Raw genomic sequence first — 22,619 nt, 5'->3', positions numbered from 1 at the left:
ACTCTATGGACATGAGTTTGAGAAAGCTCCGGGAATTGGTGATGGATAGGGAAGCCTGGCATACTGCAGCCCATGGAGTTGCAAAGAGTCAGACACGACTGAGAGACTGAACTTAAGTCCGTTTGTATCTTTTCCACATCCAAAAATTTTAACGTTTCCATCATGAGATATTTTATCTCCTTCATATGGTTTGCCAATTACCCTGGACACAGTACGTGATAATACACTCCTAGTGGAGGCACTATGACTCCAAGCTTTTTGCCCTATACTCACATACTGTTAAATTATTTTGATTTTTATCGACCATTATAAAAATGTCATTTCCACTCCAATATTTTGAATCACTCATTTGAATTAAACCACGTGGTCATAATTCTTACACTTTGTGAAATTATGCATGCCAATTAATAACTTGATAATCCACATTCAGATTATCATTCTTGTTGGATGCCCTATATACTACTTTTCTCCACTCTGCTTTCTTCAGATGTTTTGCCTTTTGAATTCTCTCTACTATATGACAAAAATTTCACTACATCTTTTCCAGAAATCTTTTTTTCAGGTCTTCCTGAAAGATTTTATTCTCCATAAGAAAGCTAAAGCGGTAGTAAATATATTTCCAACAAAATCATTTTCTCATTTTGTAGAAACTTTACTTTGCATCATCAGGATATGCAATTTGCTTATATCAGTAAATAGTTAATTTAGTAAATAGTTAATTAACAAACTTCTCGAGTCATCAGCTAAATCCTATGTGGTTCTTGCAGTAATTACAGTTATAAGCACAGTCCATGTTTTTATTTTCAATTCTTCTAAAAATTATTGATTTTAATAAGTACTTAGATTTGAGTTTTGCCTGCAATATGGGAGTGCCAAGTTCAGTCCCTGGGCCCAGGAAGATCCCCTGGAGAAGGAATGGTTACCCACCCCAGTATTCTTGCTTGGAGAATTCCCTGCACAGAGGAGCCTGGTGGGTTACAGTCCACGGGTCACAAACAGTCAGACATGACTGAGCAACTAACACTTTCACTTTTTAACACTTAGATTTGAGTTTACTCTGTTATTCTACCTTCCTTCTCTAGTGCATTTAACACACAAAAGATATTTAGAAGAATCATTGCTCATTGACATGCAAATTATTTCCTAAGGCTAAACTAGAAATTTAATTCTCTCTGGCTTTCCTACTTCTTTCCTGTCAAAATACCAGTTTTTACTTTGGTTATAGCTATAGTTAAAATTCACATGGACTATGCCTGGATGACACTTTAATATGTGGCATTGTACTAATTAAAACTACTTTCATAATTAACATAGCAACGTGATACTGGACTTCTTTCTTTGTTCTTTTTGTAAAAGCCCATTTTGAAGAGAGTTATAGTTTTGTACTGGAAGTAAATTTATTTTCATAGATACAAGAGTTCTGCTGCCGCATTGACAGTAAATACAGATGACTCTCATCCAACATACTAACCAAATGCAAGCTTGCTTATGTGTCATAAATGACATTACTGTTCAAAGGCAAAAGCCAAATTGATGGTTGGGAACTAAGTGACGAGGTGCAGAATCCACTTACCAAGAAAGATATTTAAATTTGAAAAACATTAAATGGATTTTACTTCAAAAGCCATTCATTGGGCATATATTAATTCCATTTTTTGGAGCATTACTTCTGAAACTAACAGTTATTTTTTTTTTCAAAATGTTAGGTAGTTAGAATAGGAAAAAGGAGTCCAGAATAGAGATGGCTAAAAGACAAACAAGGGAAAACTCCACAAAAATAGAACAAAGGAAGGTCCGAGGACCTGAGTGAGGACCTCAGGTAAAACAAACAGCCCTCCTGGCTAGCTCAATTTACACAGGGCAGGCTCAGGGGGAGGAGAAAAAAAAAACATATAAAAAGAGGAGCCAAAATTGAGCTGGGGGGCCTCTCTTCTCTTCACGTCTTTTGGGTCGAACTGCTCTCATGCCTTAAGGATGTATTTTCCTTTGCTTGCCAAATAGAACTGAGCTGTAACACTGGTCCACCTGTCACTTCAAATTTTTGCTACAGCGAGACAGAAGCAAGGAAATCACACACTCCCCCAAACAAAAACAATAAGCTTCAACACATTGTTTAAATAGGCAACAGTGGGTTATTAAAGTTTCATGAAGAGTTTTTAATACTGACAATACAAAGAGAATAATTATAATTCCATAAAAAGGTGTTATAAATAGCCTTAGCTTTTAAATGTATAATCTATATGAAAATCAGTTACTCTACTATACTACAATATCAGTATAAAGTGCTGCTTTATTTATCTGTTAAGGTTTGTAGAATATCTGTGTGCTCCATGTACATGTGTGCTAAAGTTGTTTCAGTTATGTCCTACTCTTTTTGAACTTATTGGGCTGTAGCCAACTAGGCTTCTCTGTCCATGGTTTTACTGGAATAGGTAAAGAATACTGGAGTGGGTTGCCATGCCTCCTCCAGGGATTGATCTCACATCTTGTATGTCTCCTGCATTGGCAGGCAGATTCTTTACCACTGGTGCCATTTGGTAAACCCAGAATATCTTTACCTAACTAACTGTGACAGTCCAGCTGATATCAGCAAGCTAGTTGATTGGCTGGGTAGTCTAGGCTGATTTTGTTTGCAGAGGCCAGATCTTGACTATACTACAGGTAGACTCTGAAATTTAGCAGGCTAGCTGAGACCTGTCTTTGTAGTAAAAAGCATAGTGAGAAAAGATTGGTCCTGTTATCATAAGCATAAAAATGCTGATGTGTATGACGAAACATGATTGTTCAAATTTTGGAACATATAGGATTTATTCATGATGTGAACTGAGATGTGTGGGAAAGGGAAATCAAAGTTGAATCCCAAGTTTTGACTTGAACAAGTGGATAATGTTGTCATTTACCAACTTGTGGAAGAGTGGGAGAGGAGCGGGCTCAGTGATAAAGGGGAGCAGAATTCGCCCCCCCCAAAGATGTCTCTTTGACATAAGGATTGTCAGCTAGCTATTTTTAGAAAACAGAGATACAAGGGAAGCTCTGAAATCTGAGTAGAAGTTACCCATTTGTAAGAGACATTTACATTTATAAGGGAAATCTCCATTTGTAAGGACGTGTTACTCTGTGCCAGGAAGAGGAACCTGATAAATCTCTAGAAATTCTTATCAAGGGAGAAGGTATTGACTTAATTCTGCATCATAATTTTGCCCTTTTTTATTGTGCTTTTCATGGTCACCTCCCATAACTGGCCTCCCTCCCTCAACAATATCTTTTGTCTTTAGATGGAGATAGTACTTAAGGCGGAGAAAGCAATGGCACCCCACTCCAGTACTCTTGCCTGGAAAATCCCATGGACGGAGGAGCCTGGTAGGCTACAGCCCATGGGGTCTCTAAGAGTCAGACACGACTGAGCAACTTCACTTTCACTTTTCCCTTTCATGCACTGGAGAAGGAAATGGCAACCCACTCCAGTATTCTTGCCTGGAGAATCCCAGGAACGGCAGAGCCTGGTGGGGTCGCACAGAGTCGGACACGACTGAAGCGACTTAGCAGCAGCAGCAGCAGCAGCAGCAGCAGCAGCAGCAGCAGTACTTAAGGTGATGGCTTGGCCCAATTCAAAAAGTTGCTAAGTTTTCCTTGGTATCTTCCTTGTATACAAGAGGTATACGTATTATTAAAATCCTGTTTTTTACTCCTGTGATTGTCTTTTCTCACAGGGGAGTCTGTCAAGAATTTTGAAGACTAAAGGGAAAATTATTCATACTCCCCTAGGATGATAAGGTTGTAAACAGTGTTGCCCATCATTCTAGTCCTACAAGGGTAAAGCCATTAGCCACACAAACCAACAGTACAACTGAAAGAGATAAGAATACAGAATTCTGTGTTTGGATATATGAGCCTCTAGATCTTTTCACTTTCATGCATTGGAGAAGGAAATGACAACCCACTCCAGTGCTGTTGCCTGGAGAATCCCAGGGATGACGGAGCCTGGTGGGCTGCCATCTACAGGGTCACACAGAGTCGGACACGACTGAAGCGACTTAGCAGCAGCAGCAGCAGATAGTTAAGATGCGTATCCAAGGAAGGAGATCAATGACCTCAGATTGTTGCATTTTCCTATATATAAATGAGATCTAAAATCATTATCTTGAGATATCTAGGTATGTGTGTGAATGTGTGACTAGCAACAATCTTTTAATAGGATGAGACTTTTGACTACATGTATTTCCTAGTAAAAAAAAATTCATACATATATACAGACTTTTCCCCCAACTCCTTCAGAGTAGTCCCTCAAAGCTACCTGAGAGGCTGGTGTCTGCACTTTAGTCCTCAGTAAGACACTGAATAAAATTCAACTCACAGCTCTTACACTGCACATTTTTTTCATAGCTAACAAGGTGGTAACATTTTTACACATGTTTAGTAGAAAATGCATTGTAGACACATCAGTATCAATTAGCCAGTTCATTATGAGTTGGAAATCAGACAAGGTCACACATGGAGGAATTTATTTGGGAATTATTAGTGCCTATTTAAATTAAATAGAAACTAACCTGATGTGAAGAGCTGAGTGATTGGAAAAGACCCTGATGCTGGGGAAGGTTGAAGACAAAAGACAGAGAATAAGATGTTGGATGGCATCACTGATTCAATGGACATGGGTTTGAACAAACTCCGGGAGGTACTGGAGAACAGGGCAGCCTGGTGTGCTGCATTCCGTGGGGCTGCAGAGAGTCAGACAGGGCTTAGCAACTGAGCAACAGCCACAAAAAGGAAAGAGGCAATTCAATGTTTTGATAAATTACTTTGGATTTGAAAAATGAGAAATTTACAAAAATCCAATAGATAAGAGAGTCAGATGTCATTAAGCCCCAATCAACGCAAATATTTGGGGAACAAATGTAATTACAGTAACCTTCAGATTAGAAGATGAGTAGCAAATGACTATAAAGCTCTATGTTAAATTAACACAAATGTCATTTTCTGATTGAATAATATTGGATTTATACAAAGTTAATATAGAGAGTTTATGTTTACTGAAACTTTGGAGCATACGGAATCTTACCAAAAAACAAGAGTTGATTTTAAAGACAGCCTAAGTGTAAAGCTAGCCCCAAACTAATAGAATCACTACAAATAATACAAAGTTCAAAATAGTTAATGCATAATAACATTAAATGACATCAGTAGACTACTTAGGAAAAGATTCTGGAACATATTAACTTTTGTCAGCAAATAGATAAAATCTGTCTTAGGGGCATGTGTGCGCGCTAAGTCCCTTTAGTCGTGTCCGACTCTTTGCGACCCTATGGACTGTAGCCTGCCAGGTTCCTCTATCCATGGGGATTCTCCAGGCAAGAATACTGGAGTAGGTTGCCATGCCCTCCTCCAGAGGATCTTCCCAACCTGGGGATCGTGGTGCATTGGGAAAATTATGGAACAAAGACAAGTAAATGTATTTTCTAGCTCAGACACAGCAATCTTGAACATATTACTGAAACTTCTTATGTAAAAAAAAAATAATCAAGAAAGAGACCTCAATTAAATAGAGTCTGGAGGCCAGAAGTGGAAGAGATGATGATAGCAGAACCCAAAATAAAGGAGAAAGACTCCTCTTCTTTCCTGGCAAGGACTCAGTCAGTGAAAACCCTGGACTCTCTCTTTACTGTAGCCCTCCCAGCTTCTTTTGCCCTCCATGAAAGAGCTCTCCTTCCCTTGCTGTGTAGGGGTGCACATGTGGCTCACCATGACTATAGTCCATGTTATAATTCTCAGCTGATCCCCCCCACACACACACACACACAAAGCTCTGCTGTAGAATAGTCTGAGAGTCTAATTGTTTTCAGTCAACATTTCAGCGGCACATACAAGGACCCTGATGCTGGGAATGATTGAAGGCAGGAGGAGAAGGGAATGACAGAAGATAAGATAGTTGGATGGCATCACCGACTTGATGGACATGAGTTTGAGCAAGTTCTGGGAGTTGGTCTTGGACAGGGAAGCCTGGCATGCTGCAGTCTGTGGGGTCGCAAAAAGTCAGACATGACTGAGTGACTAAACAGTGACCAGCGAAGACCCCCCAAAAGTTCCAGGGCTGGTGAGAAAGCAGGAGAAGGACCCACAGTTGAGCCCATTGTTACTCTATGGCTTTTTTCTCCAACTCTAGTGTTTGAAGAGTAGTCTTTCTCCTGGATCTGAATGCAGGCCCTACTTGTGTTTGAAGTGATCTGGGCTTTATTTAGCATCTATTTTAAGATTTTATCTTTCTGTTTAAGGCCTTGTTCTGTATGTGAATACTTGTTTGTCTGATTTTGAGATCAGACTCTTACAAATGAAACTTTCTGAAAATGCCTTCAGCCCAGTTCCTCTGGGAATTAAGCCTACTTCTCTGAAATTCTGTAGGTTTTTCAGTCTTTGGCCTACTTGTTAAGAAGGGGCTGTTCTCTGAAACCTGGCTGAAAAAGCCTTCATCCTGGCTCTTCTGCAACCAAGCTGTCTCCTTAGAACTGTCTGGTGTTAAGCCTGCAGGCTGTTTGAATGAGCTGTTTGAGCTGTAAGCTGTTTGAGCAGTTTAAAAATTGTTCTTTTACTCTAGAGAAAAACTTCTGAAACATGAGATCCCAATTATCTAAATATTTTGAGGGCACCACCCCTACAGAAAATCCAGCCTATTTTATGTTTTAAAACTACATTTCTTTCTTATTCCCATTTCTAACTAAACAGGCTGACTTAACCAAAGGCGATTTAGAATATCAATGAGGAACTTTTGAAATCCCCAAATATAACTGCCTTAAAACTGAATTGGACTATCATAACTCAAAAATTTCCAAAACTGAGTGGAGTGCTTATTTTGATTGCTATTCCAGCATGATCAGTCTAAAATTGCCTCTCTGCAAAATAAGATTTTTAAGATTCGCTGAGGCAAACAATTATAAAAAAGATTAAATGGCTCCTTAAGCCCCAAGCTCTTCTTCTTTGTCTTCTTTGTCTCAGGCTTTCCCTGTGGTCCCATTTTTTTCTGCTTCCCTTATATGCCCCCTATGCCTTGTCTATACGCTCAGTTCCCACATATTAATTCTTTCTCCAAACTTCCCCTTTTCCTGAAACTTTCACTACTCCTTTTCCTTCAGAACCTGTTCCTTTTTAAAACTAGGCCTTCTGAGGATCCAGAAGCTAAACTCTTAATTTCTTATACTCCTTGGACTAAAGTTGAACTGCGAGTCATAACCAAAGATTTCCCCATAGTAATCAGAAATCCTCCCATATTTGCTGAGGAATTTAATATAGCCATTCAAACTTATCAACCTGGTTTCTCTGGCTTATATAAGCCAGTTCATATGCTTGTCGGCAAAGGTCAGGCTGAGTGTTAGATTTAAAAACTACTGGGAAAATCCTGAAAGATCTCTATAATTAGAACCAGGAGACTAGCCTGCTAACTTATTATATGGTCAGGCTTAATCACTAGGTGACTTCACTGAGTAATTCCTAGGGCTTTTTTGAGCCTATTGATTGAAACAAAATTCAAGCTTGCACACAAAAATCTGATGCATCTGTTCATGACTATTATGATCAACTTTTTCTTGTTTTTAAAGAAAATTCTAGTTTTCCCTCAGATGTTGATATCACCCAGGTAACTTGTAACTGTATATTTATCAATAGACTCAAACCAGGACCTCTTCCTCTATTGAATAAGACCAGGATGAAATGGGAAAAAATGTACACTCTTTGTTACTTGAATGAGACCTCAATATGTTTCCAGTCTGTGCACCTTCCACCCACATCTTGATCAAAGGAAGAAATGTAAAAGCTAAAGAGAAATAAACAGAGTTGGAAGACCAGAAGGGTCTTCTCACAGTCTGCAATGACAGCAGAGTCCAATAGGAAGAAAAGTATTCTTCTTTCCTCTCAAGGACTCATCCATGGAAAGCTATGAACTCTGTTCGCTCTAGCCCTTCCAGCTTCTGTTTTCTCTCTGTAAAAGCATTCTCTTTCCCTTTGTGTGTGGGGACTCACACGTGGCTTGCCATGGTAGCAGACTCTAAGTTTCAATTCTCTGGTAATCTCAAATAAACCCATCTTTTCTGGAGAACTACCTTGTCACTATTTGTTTTAAGTCAACACTGAACTTCAATTTATGTATGCACATTTTCTAATATTAGGTAAAGCAATAGCTATTAAACCAACTAGTTATTTTCAAATAAGCAAGTTATATCATTCCTCTAAATGTCAAACACAAAAACACTCCATGGGGGAATATCTAGAAAACATGAATTTGTGTGTAGTTAGAATTAGAATGCAGCAATATCTTGGAGACAGCCAGAGAGAGAACACCTTGTCCACGTGTTTGGCTAATTCACTGCAAAAAGATGTTCATGTGGTCTTGATGCTGTCTACCTCTTGAAATTTGACTCTGTGCATGGTTCTTTTGCAAGATGAGGGAGAATACTAGCTAGAATAAACACTATGGGAAAAAAAAAAAACTTAAAAAAATATTTTGCAACTTTATCCAAAAAGATATAGTAACCTGGCTCACAAGATTTATAAAGGTAACACTAAAGCAATGAAAGCCGTAATCAAGAAAACATTGCCAGGTTATGGAGCTAGAAAGAGAGACACAATGATATTTTCTGCCATATTTATATAAGTAAATATAATTATCATCAGTGGGAAGTCAAAAACAATTTGAGGGAGGAGATGAACAGAATTAAAGAAACACATGGGCATGTTTTTTTTTACTGATTTATTGCCATCATGCAGATGGTTCAGGATGAATCACAACAAAACATTTGTAGTGTACCCTTGAAGCCATAGAGGGTTTTCCCCCATACTTTGATAATTAATTGTTCATTTCCTTCATGGAAAATAAATTGATACGAATATTCATATAATAGTTCCACTGACAACATTAATATGTATAGTTTTCCACCTAACTTGACACGAACTGAGAATAGTGTATTAGGGTTTGGGAGAGGAGTTGTTTTGTGTTCTTGGTATAATAATGCAGATACTATAATTGAGATTTTCTTTCCAAGAAAAGAAAATCTAGAAATAATGTAAAATCCCAAGCAAGAGAGAAGCTTAACTCTTTATTATTAAATTTTTTCTTCTAAAATCACTTAAGAAAAATGCTACTGTGTTTTCTCCAAAACATAGAGTATATCAAGGGTAACAGTCTGCTTGTATACATAAATTGGTATTTATGTATAAAGAGATATTCTGTGGCAATAGTATGGCACTAGTACATAGATTTGCATTTCAGTGATTCTTTTGCAGAGCAATGACTCAATTCTGACGGCATTCTCATATTTCTGGGAGAAAAAAAATTAACTGGATATAATTTAAAAGATTTTCCTGAATGCTTTCTGTTTCATATTGCTTTGTATGATTCTGTCATAGATTGAGATCTAGAATATTTTCTGAGTTGCTTGTTTTTCTTTTCTTGTACTGCATAATAATCCTATATCTGTGACAGATGGTGACAAAGTGGTCACTACCACAATTCTACTTACCATCCATCACCACACTGCTGACCTCTTTCAATCATTTCAGCCACATCCCCAACCCACTTTTCACCTGATAACCACCAACTTGGTCTCTTTATCAATAAATTTGCTTTTGTTTATTTCATATTTTGTTTTTATTACCTTTCATATATGAGTCAAATAATATGTTATTTGTCTTTTTCTATCTGACTTATTTTACATAACATAATACTTCAAGATCTATCCATATTGTTGCAAGTGGCAGAATTTCATTTTTTTTGTGGTCTATTAGTGTTCCCTTGTGTTTATATATATATGTGTGTGTGTGTGTATATATATATATATATATATATATATATATATATACATTATATATATAGAAAGAGTACTAAATTTTTGTTTGGAATCTTATTCTTTCAGGTAAATATGCATTTGTTTATATTGTAAATATATGGTTTATAAATCAGATTTGAAAACTGCTTGTAAAACGTTGTCTTGAATGTTCTAATTTAAGGAGTAACTAATTTATTCTAAATCTTTAATGGAGGATTAATTTAAAAAAAGAAGTAGAAACTTTACAATGTGTAAAATAGCCAAGACACCAGTTTCTCTGTGAAAAAGACAATCAAGGAATGCAATGAAGATTGTGCTAGTGCAGAAACACCTAACTAACCACTCTATTTTTCATCCAGCCACAGTAAGGAACACCACAAATCAGGGAACCAGAAAAAGTAAATAATGTCTAAGCTTAAACTAATGAAGCACACAATTAAGCCTTTATCACCAAGAGGAGGTTAAACTTATTGGTTACACACTTAACATATATGCATGGGGGGAAAATCGAATTTTTTAAGTTAATCAATGATAACACTTTAGAATATTCTGAAATGTAACTATAAAAACTACTCCTTATCAAGTTTTCCTGCAGTTTATAATTTTTCCCTCTGTACATGTTTTCTTATTTACATAACACAATATAGCATCAATGCTGAATAGCATGATTATGTGCAATACATAAATATGAACTTTTTGTACACATGTGCAGATCTAACTCAGAAATATAAGGTACATAAAATTGAAAGCAAAACTGAGTGCTCTAAGAATAGAAGTAAAAAAAAAATGAGATGGAACACAGCAACAAATCAGAAATTGTGCCTCATGTACATGCTTAACTATTTACAGATGAAAACAGGCATTACCGCAACACTAATCTATTTATTGTTTAGTCACCAAACCATGTCCCACTCCTTCATAACCCCATGGACTGTAGCCCACTAGTCTCCTCTGTCCATGGAATTTCCCAAGCAAGGATACTGGAGTGGGTTGCCATTTCCTTCTCCAAGGGATCTTCCTGACCCAGGAATCAAACCTGTCTCCTCCATTGGCAGGCAGACTCTTTACCACTGAGCCCCCTGGGAAGCTCTAATCTAACTACACTCATTTACATATAAAAAACACAAGTTTTGTACATCACAAAAAACTTGCACTATAAACCAGAAGTGATATTACCAGACAAGCATCAGTGAAGTACATTGTCTCTTCTAGCTGTTATTGTACAACACTGCAGGTAATGCAGCCCATGCAATGCACCTGAGAATGCTAGAATTCTGCACCAAGTTCAGATTCAGTATTGTTAATATATACAGTGAAGCTGTGTGCACACATTCCTACGCACATATAAGCATCTGTTGTCTACCTGCATCTCTCTTCTAATTTCCCATATTCAATTCACCATGATACATTCAATCAGACTTTGTTTTCCATACTGCTTGTCTTTTACATGTTTTTTTTATCTTGGAGTAGGGCATCAACACCTGATAGTTCTCAGAATTATCATGCTTGAAGTGATCTGAGCTTCATACATGTCATGGGCTGCCTTATATCCTCCAAAATTCATACATTGAAACCCTAACCTCCGGAACTCCAGACTGTGACTGTATTTGAAGATGAGCCCTTTTAAGAGGTGATGATGGACAGGGGGGCCTGGCGTGCTGCAGTCCGTGGGGTCGCAAAGAGTTGGACACGACTGAGTGACTGAACTGAACTGAACATTAAGATGAGGCCCTTTTGTTGGGCTTTAATCTAATTTCACTGGCTTCCTTATAAGAAGAGGAACCTTGGACTCACAAAGAGACACTGGACTTACGCACCTAAAGGCCATGTGAGAACACCATAAGAAGATGGCTGCTTATAAGCCATGGAAAGAAGCCTCAGGAGAAACCAAACTTGCTGACACCTTCATCTTGGACTCTAACCTCCAGGACTGATTTTTGTTAAGTCACACAGTCTGTGGTATTTTGTTTTGGCAGCCTGTGCAAACAAAACAGATTACTCTCATCTCTGATATTTAGTCAGCAAGTGGGTTAAGACGACTTCCTCTTATCTTTTATAATCATCCTTTCCTTTCTAAGTGCCCCACAGTCGTGTCTTCCTCACTGGACATCTCGGTCACAAATGTCACTTATTGTCCTTCTTGCCTTGACCACCATTTATCGCATGCTGTCAGAGTTTTCTTTCCATGGTACACGGCTTCTCATTCATTCATAATCAAAATATTCAATAATTCCTCATCTGCTGTGAAAACTAAGTGTCTTAACACAAAATGACGACTCCCACTACTTATTATTATCAGCCATGTGGTACATCTAGTCTTGAACTTCAGTTTCAAATGTAATCATCAGAGAATACACATCATTTGAGACACTTATTAAAAACATAATTCCCATGCCCCTTCTCTGGAGAATCCGCTTCATTAAGTCTGGATTGTGTCTTGGGAACCTGTATTATTAACAAAGCTCCCAGGTGATTCTTATTAGCAGCCAAGTTTATAAGCCATAAAGTATAATATATTCTTGAAGTCCTTTCCCCAAGACATGTACTTCTCTGAGACTTATGGTTCTTTACATTTCCTGAATTTAATTGGTCCTTATTGAAGAGTAAAGTAGTTTCTTATTTCAAAGCAAAGAGAGCTTGATACAGTTACTTAGATGTTACAGGGCCATCCTTATTATGGCAGTAGCAAAACTTCATTAAAATTGCTAAACATTATAATTGCTGTGCATAGGTCCTCATAATTTGATTTGGAGGAATGTGGTCAGCAAAGAAGATCAGTTAGCAAGGACACTGCATAGAGATAAGAGGAGGAAAAAAAAATGGAAAGAATCTAATTACAACAGCAAAATATTCCCAACAATTCAAATACTGGCCCAAAACTTTTGAGTATGAGTAATACTTTCTCCAGTTAAAACTGAAGTATGGCCACAGGGAACATATGTTTGTGTGTGTGTGTGTGTATGCGTGCATGTGCACAGGCGCAAATGTTCACCTGCATGCCAGCATGTGCCCTGCATAAACTTAGAACTGAGATGTTTCTCTCAGTTCTATAATTCAACAGAATTGTGTAAAATCAAATTATTACATTTTAATTAGACAACTGTCATGGTTGTTATTTTGTGAAACTTTAAATCTATTGGTAAATAACAGACTGTCATTTATTTGAGTGTTACTTTAGCTTAATTTTAAAAAATTCATATTAAAGAGCACAGTGGAGACAAGATTTCTCTCCTAAACATTATCCTCCTATAGAGGAAAAAAAAATCTGTTGCATCTTGCCTCCAAATATTAAATCTTGAAAACTCATTCCCAAAACCAAAAATGTTAGAAAATTATAAGAAAAGGCAAAATCATATTAACTTCTAAAAAAGAAATCCAAACGTATTATTCAAGTTAAACTGGAATATAGATTGTTACCACCAGGTGGCGCTAATAGTAAAGAACCCGCCCCGTGATACAGGAGACATGAGACACAGGTTTGATCCCTGAGTAGGGAAGATCCCCTGGAGGAGGAAAGGGCAACCCACTCCAGTATTCTTGCCTGGAGAATCCCATGGACAGAGGAACCTGGTGCGTGGGTTACGGTCCATAAGGTTGCAAAGAGTCGGACACGACTGAAGTGACTTCGTATGCAGTAAATAACAAGAAAACTATGAAGTTATGTTGGCAGGGTTGCACTTGCTGAATTATATTTTAGTGACTTGCCATGAGGACATTTCTCAGCCCCAGTCTCAAATTAAGATATGTGGAGATGATTTTGTGGTTGTCGTGCTCCCTGCAGCTGCTGCTGGTCCAAGAAGTAAATAGGAAGTCAGTCTGTAGCCTGGAACCCAGAGGCTGAAAGCCCAGAGGTTAGAGGCTGGACACTGGCCAACCTGCTAGCCACAGAGTGATTAATATCACTCTCCTTGATTTAAGTCACTGAATCTAGGGCTGTAAATTTTGCCACAGCTCTTACTGTGGAACTAACTCACTAATTCTCTTGCTCTCTCTCTCTCTTGCTGTTTCTACCAAATGTTTAGTTCAGTTTCTTTAGACTTGACTTGGTGTCATTTTTTCCTCTGAGGGTGTAAGTACCTGTGCTGCTGGAAAGATTATTTACAAACCATGCACAGCTGAATTTAGAAAAATTCTCTGGGGGAAAAAATAATCTAGTGAATGTTGGTGGTTTAGTCGCTAAGTCGTGTCTGACTCTTGGGACCCCCATGGACTGTAGCCTGGCAGGCTCCTCTGTCCATGGGATTCTCCAGGCAAGAATACTGGAGTGGGTTGTCATTTCTTTCTCCAGGGGACCTTCCCAACCCTGAAATCGAATCCAGTTCTCCTGCATTGCAGGCAGTTTCTTTACCAACTGATCACAAAGGAAGCCACAAGGGAAGTGAATGTTGGGAAGTGCATATTGCAAATACACACATGTGTGTTTGTGTTTATATGTCTGGGATTGTATATAAGACATATAAACATATTTTAAAATGCATACAAAATATATTGGAGTGAAGTTTTATGTTTCTTTGGGGAAAAAGGAAACACTAAACCCACATTTAAGTTTGTTTTAATGTAGAATAGTTAAAAAAGCAAATTAGAGGTTTTGTATTTGCTTGCTGTTTGATTTTGTTTTGGCAGATATTAACATATAGCTAAAAAAAGGTATGATGTGTAGGCTTACCATTTTGTTTTTTAATGAAAAAGTCAGTCATGCCAGTAATAACCAAATTCTACAGTTTCTGAGAGAGTCTTATGAAAATACAGAAATTCATTTTTACATTATCAACTAGTGAGAAGCAGATTTCCCTTTAAATGGGCTTGCCCACTAGAAGAAAATAAAGTTTCACTGCTCTGGTGCATATCAAGCTTGCTGATATAATATAATATCCATGCCTCTGATATCCTTAATTAAACAGTGATGCACTGCAGTCAAATATGATCATTTGCATCACCTCTGTTGCAGGCCCTGTACTTCCCAAGAGAAAACTCATGAACCTGTAAATATTCTCTGAGTTTCAGAGACTATAGAGAATTAGGGCTGATTTGGGGCTAGTGTTACTGTTTTCTTTTCTTTCTTAGCTCATTTTATATAACAAATAGGCCTGGTGTTAAAGGGAACTGAGTGACATAGAACATTTGTATCCTGGCACAGGAGACAAACAAAGTTGATGGTGGTGGATATGGTCCACCATTTAGTAGAGGTAAAAGGTAAAGGAGTAATTCCTGCCAGTAGAGGTGGTGCTGGTTGAACTTACGACAGGTGTGGCCCTTCGCCTGTCGGTGGATACAGTGGAGGAGATCCTGGAATTTATGAGCAAACAATGAGTTTGTGACCCTGGGTTTGAGGATGTAATTTTGTTCCAAGATCCTTGGAAATTTATTCCTATTTTTGTAGCTTGTCTTAGGTCTGCTAAGGATTTGGTTATATCATGCCGATTACCTTAGCTAACACAGTAGATGTCTGCAAGCTAAAGTAACTCTTGAAACATTTCGTTGTACCTGATTTTCTCAGAAAAGTTTTATCTGTTTGTTTTTCACTTTTTACCCAGCTGTATTGAAAGATGAGTGACAAATAAAAATTACATATATATATTTAGCTTGGACAACATGATTTTTTAAGGTGTATAATGTGATGATTAATATACGTATACATTGTGAAATGATGACCACTGTCATGTTAATTAACATATTCATCTCCTTACATAGTTATCTTTTATATGTGTGTGTGTGTGTACACAACATCTACTCTCTTAAAATTTTTCAAGTATAATATGATATTATAACTAAAATCACCATTTTGAACATTAGGTCCCCAGAACTTATTCATCTCAAAACTGGAAGGTGTTATCCTTTGACCTATATCTCCTCATTTCTCCCACCCACCAGATCCTGGCAACTATCTGCATTTAATAATGTGTTTATGCATGTATGTGAAAGTAAAAGATAAAATGTAAATTTTCTCTTTGTACACTTAAAAATGTCATTTTATTTTTCAAATATTTTATACATGTGCCTTATATATTAAGAAATCCACAATTAGGTGGAAAATTACACATACAGGTATATAATGGATATTCTTCAATCAAAACTGTATCTGGAAAAAATGTAAAGTAATAAATATAGTATCTACACATAAGCATACACACATCCATTTGTACAGCTGGAACTCTCCAAGCACCATCACCTGACTGATGGCTCTAAAGTGTAACTAAAACAAATTATTTTGAAGCTTTCTAGCCATTCTTAAAAAATGATGCTTAATTTTTTTCATTTTATGGTGAATCTGATAACATTTAGCCAATAAATTATAAAGTAATATAAATCACTTTTTACCTGAGGTTGATGCGAAGACAGTGCATTTTTCAGTTTGTAGAATTTCTATACTCTTTGAGCCAAAAAAAAGAAGAATAAGAATTTGGTTATGTGAGTAGGCTTTTATAAAAAAAAAAATATATATTTTTTTTATATTCTGTCTAAATAGATGCCAAGACAGATTTTCCTCCCTTCTTTTGCACTTAATTTTGTAGATATTTGTACTACAAACTAAGAGACAGTAGTAGAGACACCCAAGGCTTCATAACTCATTGCATTATTTTAAGAATGGTGTACAACATGACCTCTAAGACACTTTCCAATCTCAAACTTTACTAAGATTTTGACAAACAGAAATTTGTATAACTTCATCAAAATTACAAATCTGGAAGAATAATTCTAGGAATCTACTTCAAAATAGATGCATTAAAATAACTGTTATTCATTTGATTTACATTAAGAACTAAAATATGTAAGCTCGTTCAAATCCCGTTACTAAACATTTGCACACAATTTTAACAAATAGCCATCTTGATTGTTATGCCAGATTTAACAATATTTAGCACTGTTTTCTGTTTACCAAAGATTTTGTCAAGTATGTACAACATGGAGAGAAAGACATGTGCTTTGGTGAATAAGATTCTATTTTAGGAGACTAGGTAATAAAAAATAACATTCATTGACCAAATGGATGGATATATTAATATTATTTTCTGTTTCTAAATATCACTGATTTGGAGAATGATTTCTTTTTTTATTAGCTGACTATATATTAGCTAGTATAATTTTTTTCTAGCAAGTTTGCCTTCATCACTCAAAATACTATGCATAAAGTTCCTGAATTCATTTTCTCTTGCACTGCTTGATATATTATTTTGTTTCTTGGACTGTTTCTAACACCTAAAAAATGAAAGCAACCAATCACATGTAGACAACTTTCATCAAAATGTCACATTTACAGACTCTGATGAGTAATGACACTGGGAAAGCAAATCAGGATTGCTCATGAATGCAAAACTGTCATTACTTTCAGTCGTAATACTTTCTACTCTTAATTTATTTCCTTATTTAATGTTAACATTTGTTTGTGTGATTCTTTTCACTATATATGCCAATATTTAATCCTGCCATGGTGGTGTGTGATTGTATTCATAACTTATATAAAACCAGGTTAAATGTGTTATGAACTTAGTGGTCTAATAGTATCCCTACAATATTTGACATGGTTGCATTTTCCCTGCTTACAGGATGTTAACATAGTCTTGCTTGCAGAAATACTAGAATGAATGAGCATTCTGAGGAAAGAAAGTGTAATTTAGGAAAAATATGAAGTGCCAATCTCTATGTGCTTCAAGCAATAGGAAGAGCTTTAGAAGATTAAAACATGAAAGAACAAAGTGAATTTTTTGGTGATAGTATAAATAAAGCATTTGAACATAAGGATGTGATGAAGTATGTGTAGAAACAGTGTTCATTTTGTCTCCACTTCCTCTGCCAATGTTTATTTCCTCATTTCTGGCTATTAAACTTCTCACTATAATCAAGATTTAATAATTTATGATTTGGGTCATAAATGAAATCATTCAAAATTACATATATTTTTTACAATCTTACAAACATACTGATCATAATTAATGAAACTGTCTCAACCACTTTGAGACAATAATGACTTCCTTTAAATGTCTGATATTTAGGTAAATTTTGATAAAAATTGCTAGAAACTGATATCTGAGTCTTAGAAATATCTCCAAATTTATCTATATTGACTATTCAAACATACATAAAATATAAATACATTCAGTTTATCTCTTTTTTCCAAATTTTGCTTACCAATTAGATTATGAAAAGGTACATTTATATCAATTTTAGTTTAAATAGTTTTCATTTGGGATTTAGTGTTAGCTCATGACTTTTAAGGGGCTTTCCAGGTGACGCTAGTGGTAAAGAACCTGCCTGCCAATGCAGGAGACATAAGAGAGATGGGTTCAATCCCTGGGTCAGGAAGATCCCCTGGAGGAGGGCATGGCAACCCACTCCAGTTGCCTGGAGAATCCCATGGACAGAGGATCCAGCTGGGCTACGGTCCACAGGGTCACAAAGTGTCGGACACAACTGAAGTGATTTAGCATTCATGTACGCGTGATTTTGAATGGAACAGAATTTGCCATCCCCAAGCATTCTTCTTTGGTATAAGGATTATCTTGAATTGGTTATATTTAAGAAATAACAGGTGCAGAAGAAGCTCTAAAATCAAAGTAAAAGTTATTCTTTTATATTGGACGTTCACTTTTATAAGGGACATTGCAGTTTGGAAGGGTGACTCCCTGTCTGTACCAGGGAGAGGAGGGTAACTAAATCTATAGACAGTCATCGGTGGAGAAGAACTTGAATCTGTGTAACAGCCTTACCCTTTTTACTGTGTTTCCCGCCTTAACTGGCTCTTCACTATCCCGCAATCCCCAACCTCTCTTGTCTTCAGATGGAGCTGATATTTAAGGTGATGATGTGTGTCATTCTGAAGTTACTCAGTTTTCCTGGATATCTTACTGTATATAGAGGTACAGATGCTATTAAACTTACATTTGCTTTACCCTGTTAATCTGTCTTTTATTACAAGGGGTACTTAGTGAGGAACCTAGAATGGTGGAAGGAAAATTATACCTCCTCCCACCACTACATTTTCAGTAGTCAGTTTATTAGTTTTAACAGAAATGTGAGCACTTCACCTTATATTTTGAGGAGAGCAAAAGGAGTGTTATGAAAAAGAAATGTTGAAGGAAAACAATAGTATATTATCAACAAAGCAGGATCTAGAGTGAGAAAACCTGGACTGCTGGCTGAATGGCCACTTGATAATGCTGTGGTTTTATCTCTTTGAACCAAAAGTTTTTATCGGTAAAATGTGAACAATTATAAAATCTTCCCTGACTATACATATGTATCAAATATATAATACGTTAAGTCTATTCTATTGACTAAATTTTTCAAAGGTAATATGTGTCAGGGATAAATATTTCTGAAGTGATTTTAAAATATTATCTTGGTAATTTTTATTTCATTTATGTGTATTTCATTATACAGTCTCTGAACATATTCATGTCTTATTAAATTTCAAATAAGATCTTCATCTCTAATTCCATTTTACAAGAAAGGATGTAAAATTTCTATTCAATTAATTATGTCAACTTAATCTCAATAAGCCTTTATTCAGCTCAAGCAGCCAAACTGTGTCTGAAGTCTTTTTCTTACAAATGAGCACATTTACTATTTCCTCCATTTTTCCCCTGCTGTTTCTTTTCAATAAAGTTAAATGTCCCCAGTCAATCACAGTTAAATAATTTCCTCCTAAAGTAGTCAGTATCAATCAATTATGATAAATTAAGACTGACAAGGGATAAACCAAGGATTCATGTATGGGCAAATTGAAACAAAAGGTTTAAATGGAAAGGAAGTAGTTACAAAGAGTGGAAAGTAACCCTTTATAAATTAAAAAATAAAATATTTTATTATAAAAAATCATTGTAATTATATATGCACATGTGTGTATGTATATATACACACATGCACACATATACAAACAGTTATTTTTCAATCTTCAAAATATTTCCAGCCTGCTACACTGGTATAGGTTGAAAATCACTAGGATATAAGCTTTGCTTTTTTTCCATTTCCTATAAAATATATCCACTTACTGCAATTACTTTCACCTGTTCTTTTGTAGATGAAAAATTAATCAGCTGCTCTAAGAAAGAAGTAGAAAATTTTCTTTGAGCCAAATCGAGGATTATAACTTAGGAACAGCCTGAGAACTCTTATAGCCATTAGAAGTTGAAGCATAACTATATAAGTTTTTTTAGGGGGCTGCACATTAAATGACATTTTATTGGTAGTTTGAGCCTAGCATGCTGCAGTCCATAGGGCTGCAGAGTCAGACACAACTTAACAACTGAACAACAACAACACAATCAGATCTAAGCCTACAAAGCTAGTAAGTGGGCCATGGTCATAATGGCCCCTTACAAGATTAAGAAGGAACATTATCTTCAAGGAGTGGTCTTGTTGGTGCTAGAATAAAGGTTGAGCAGGTATTTCTATGAGAAAGTCTGGTTGATGCAAAATGCAGATACACAATGCACAGTAAAGTCTGGAGAGAAGGCCAAAGGGCAGGGAAAATTGTTTATGTTTAAATTTTTCTTGTCTTGCCATTAAAATAAGAATTTTATTTCACACTCTGGTCATCTTCTTACATACCTTACAAATAACCTTACTACTTGGACTAATTTCTTGTCTTTTTTCATACGATTTCTTCTCAACAAGAAATCAATTTTCAAAAGATATTGTAGTTTTATGTAAAGAATCTTAACTTCAGCAGTCAAATAAAAGCTATCATCTTTTCTTTCTCCAACATGAGAGAAAAGTTATCAAATGAGGTCAAAATTAGTTGCATATATGGTGTGTTTTCAAAGATGCATTTTACAAATTATATTACTTCCTTGTACAAATAATAGAGAAATTTAATTGAATTATATAAAAGTATGGCACCCCACTCCAGTACTCTTGCCTGGAAAATCCCATGGACAGAGGAGCCTGGTAGGCTACAGTCCATGGGGTCGCTAAGAGTCGGACACGACTGAGCGACTTCACTTTCACTTTTCCCTTTCATGCACTGGAGAAAGAAATGGCAACCCACTCCAGTATTCTTGCCTGGAGAATCCTAGGGACAGCGGAGCCTGGTGAGCTGCCGTCTATGGGGTCGCACAGAGTCGAACACGACTGAAGCGACTTAGCATAGCATAGCATAGAATATAATCAAAACTGATGGATTTTGCATTATGAGTAGTGATAAAGCATGGATGTTAATATGGCGGAGTAGTTTCTGAAAGTTTATAATTTGTCTTTGTCTTAAATTTGGTCCAGCAATTGTATAAGTTTATGAGTTACAGAATAGATAATGACAACCTACACCTGTACAAAGGTAATCTGTAAAACATGATACTGACACCAAATATTACTGCTAAGGAAATAAAGAAAATGGTGTTTTTTTTAAAGAAACAATTTTGTAAGTAGAGAATGTATTAGCTGTGATTTAAGGAAATGGCAACCCACTCCAGTGTTCTTGCCTGGAGAATCCCAGGGACGGGGGAGCCTGGTGGGCTGCCGTTTATGGGGTTGCACAGAGTCAGACACGACTGAGGTGACTTAGCAGCAGCAGCAATGGGCTTAGAAAGGTTGAAAGTTTCAAAGGACTGTGAGTACATAAATATGATTTCTATTCCTTTTAGTATTAGCCAAATGCATTTTAATAATGGCAATAGTTTATATGTTAATGTTTATATTTTCAAAAGACTAAATTTTATGTGTAGTTTCTGAAATAATCTTCCTCAAAATTCCTTGAGAAATCGATAACACCCTTTTAAGAATGAATGAACTACATCTCAGTAAATTTATGTGTCTTCCTCTTGATCTTACTGCTAATAATCTTTTCCCCTCTGTGCAATTTATGTCATATACAATGACAGAGGGGGCTTGCCAAGTTGGCTCAGTGGTAAAGAATCCACCTGCAATGCAGGAGACATAGGAGACACAAGTTTGATCCCTGGGTCGGGATGATCCTCTGGAGGAGGGCATGGCAGCCCACTCCAGTATTCTTGCCTGGAGAATCCCACGGACAGAGGAGCCTGGCAGGATACAGTTCATAGGGTCACAAAGAGTTGGACACAACTGAGCACACATATATGCCAATGGCACATAGCTGCATTTAATTCTTCATGCCATGATTTAGAAGGGTCACAGAGAACTGGAGGCATTTAGAGCAGAGTGACTGGGAGATCAGGAAGGTGAGAGCACAGTCATCCCTCAGTATCCACGGGTGGTTGGTTCCAGAGTCCCCATCAATGCCGAAACTTGCAGATGTTCAGTTTTCTCATGTAAAATTGTGTAGTATAGTCTGCCGTCCTTCTCTGCAGATCGAAACAACTGTCCATCTTCCAGGGTTAGGTGGAACTGTGAGTCCAAAACTCAGCTCCAGAAGACGATTTCTTTCAAGTAGAAAAGAGAGTATGCTGGGCAGGGAGTTGGCTTTAAAAAAATGTTTATTTAAGTATCTACTTGCATTTTCTGCCTCCCTTTATTATTTTCTTCATGGATTTTGTTGTTGTTGTTTTATTTTGGTTGTTGTTTTTGATCAGTTGCTCAGTCCTGTCCGACTTTTTGCAACCCCATGGACTGCAACACACCAGGCTTCCCTGTCCTTCACCATCTCCCAGAGTTTGCTCAAATTCATGTCCATTGAGTCAATAATGCCATCCAACTGTCTCATTCTCTGTTGCCCCCTTCTGTGCCTTGTGGTAATGGGATTCCTGTTCTCCAGCCAGGGATCGCACCTGTTCCCCCTGCATTGGGAGTGTGGTGCCCCAACCACTGGTCCACCGGGAAAGTCCCAAGGGAGTTCTTTTTTTTTTTTTTTAATTGGAGGAAAATTGCATTACAATGCTGTGCTGGCTTCTGCTGCAC

The 22,619-nt window shown here is 36.8% G+C and overlaps 1 long non-coding RNA gene across 1 annotated transcript in view; it reads right to left on the bottom strand.

Moving 5' to 3' along the window:
• LOC145518616 (uncharacterized) overlaps positions 1-22,619 on the bottom strand; it is a 154,127-nt gene that overhangs the window by 49,377 nt on the left and 82,131 nt on the right. The window contains exon 4 of the long non-coding RNA XR_014063034.1: positions 16,128-16,179. This is a non-coding gene — a long non-coding RNA (uncharacterized LOC145518616). The remainder of the gene's footprint in view (positions 1-16,127; positions 16,180-22,619) is intronic.

Source organism: Giraffa tippelskirchi, chromosome 8 (genome assembly GCF_054371585.1).
Source record: "Giraffa tippelskirchi isolate mGirTip1 chromosome 8, T2T-mGirTip1v1.2.pri, whole genome shotgun sequence".
Taxonomy (NCBI): domain Eukaryota; kingdom Metazoa; phylum Chordata; class Mammalia; order Artiodactyla; family Giraffidae; genus Giraffa; species Giraffa tippelskirchi.
This window is presented reverse-complemented; position numbering and strand designations above follow the sequence as displayed.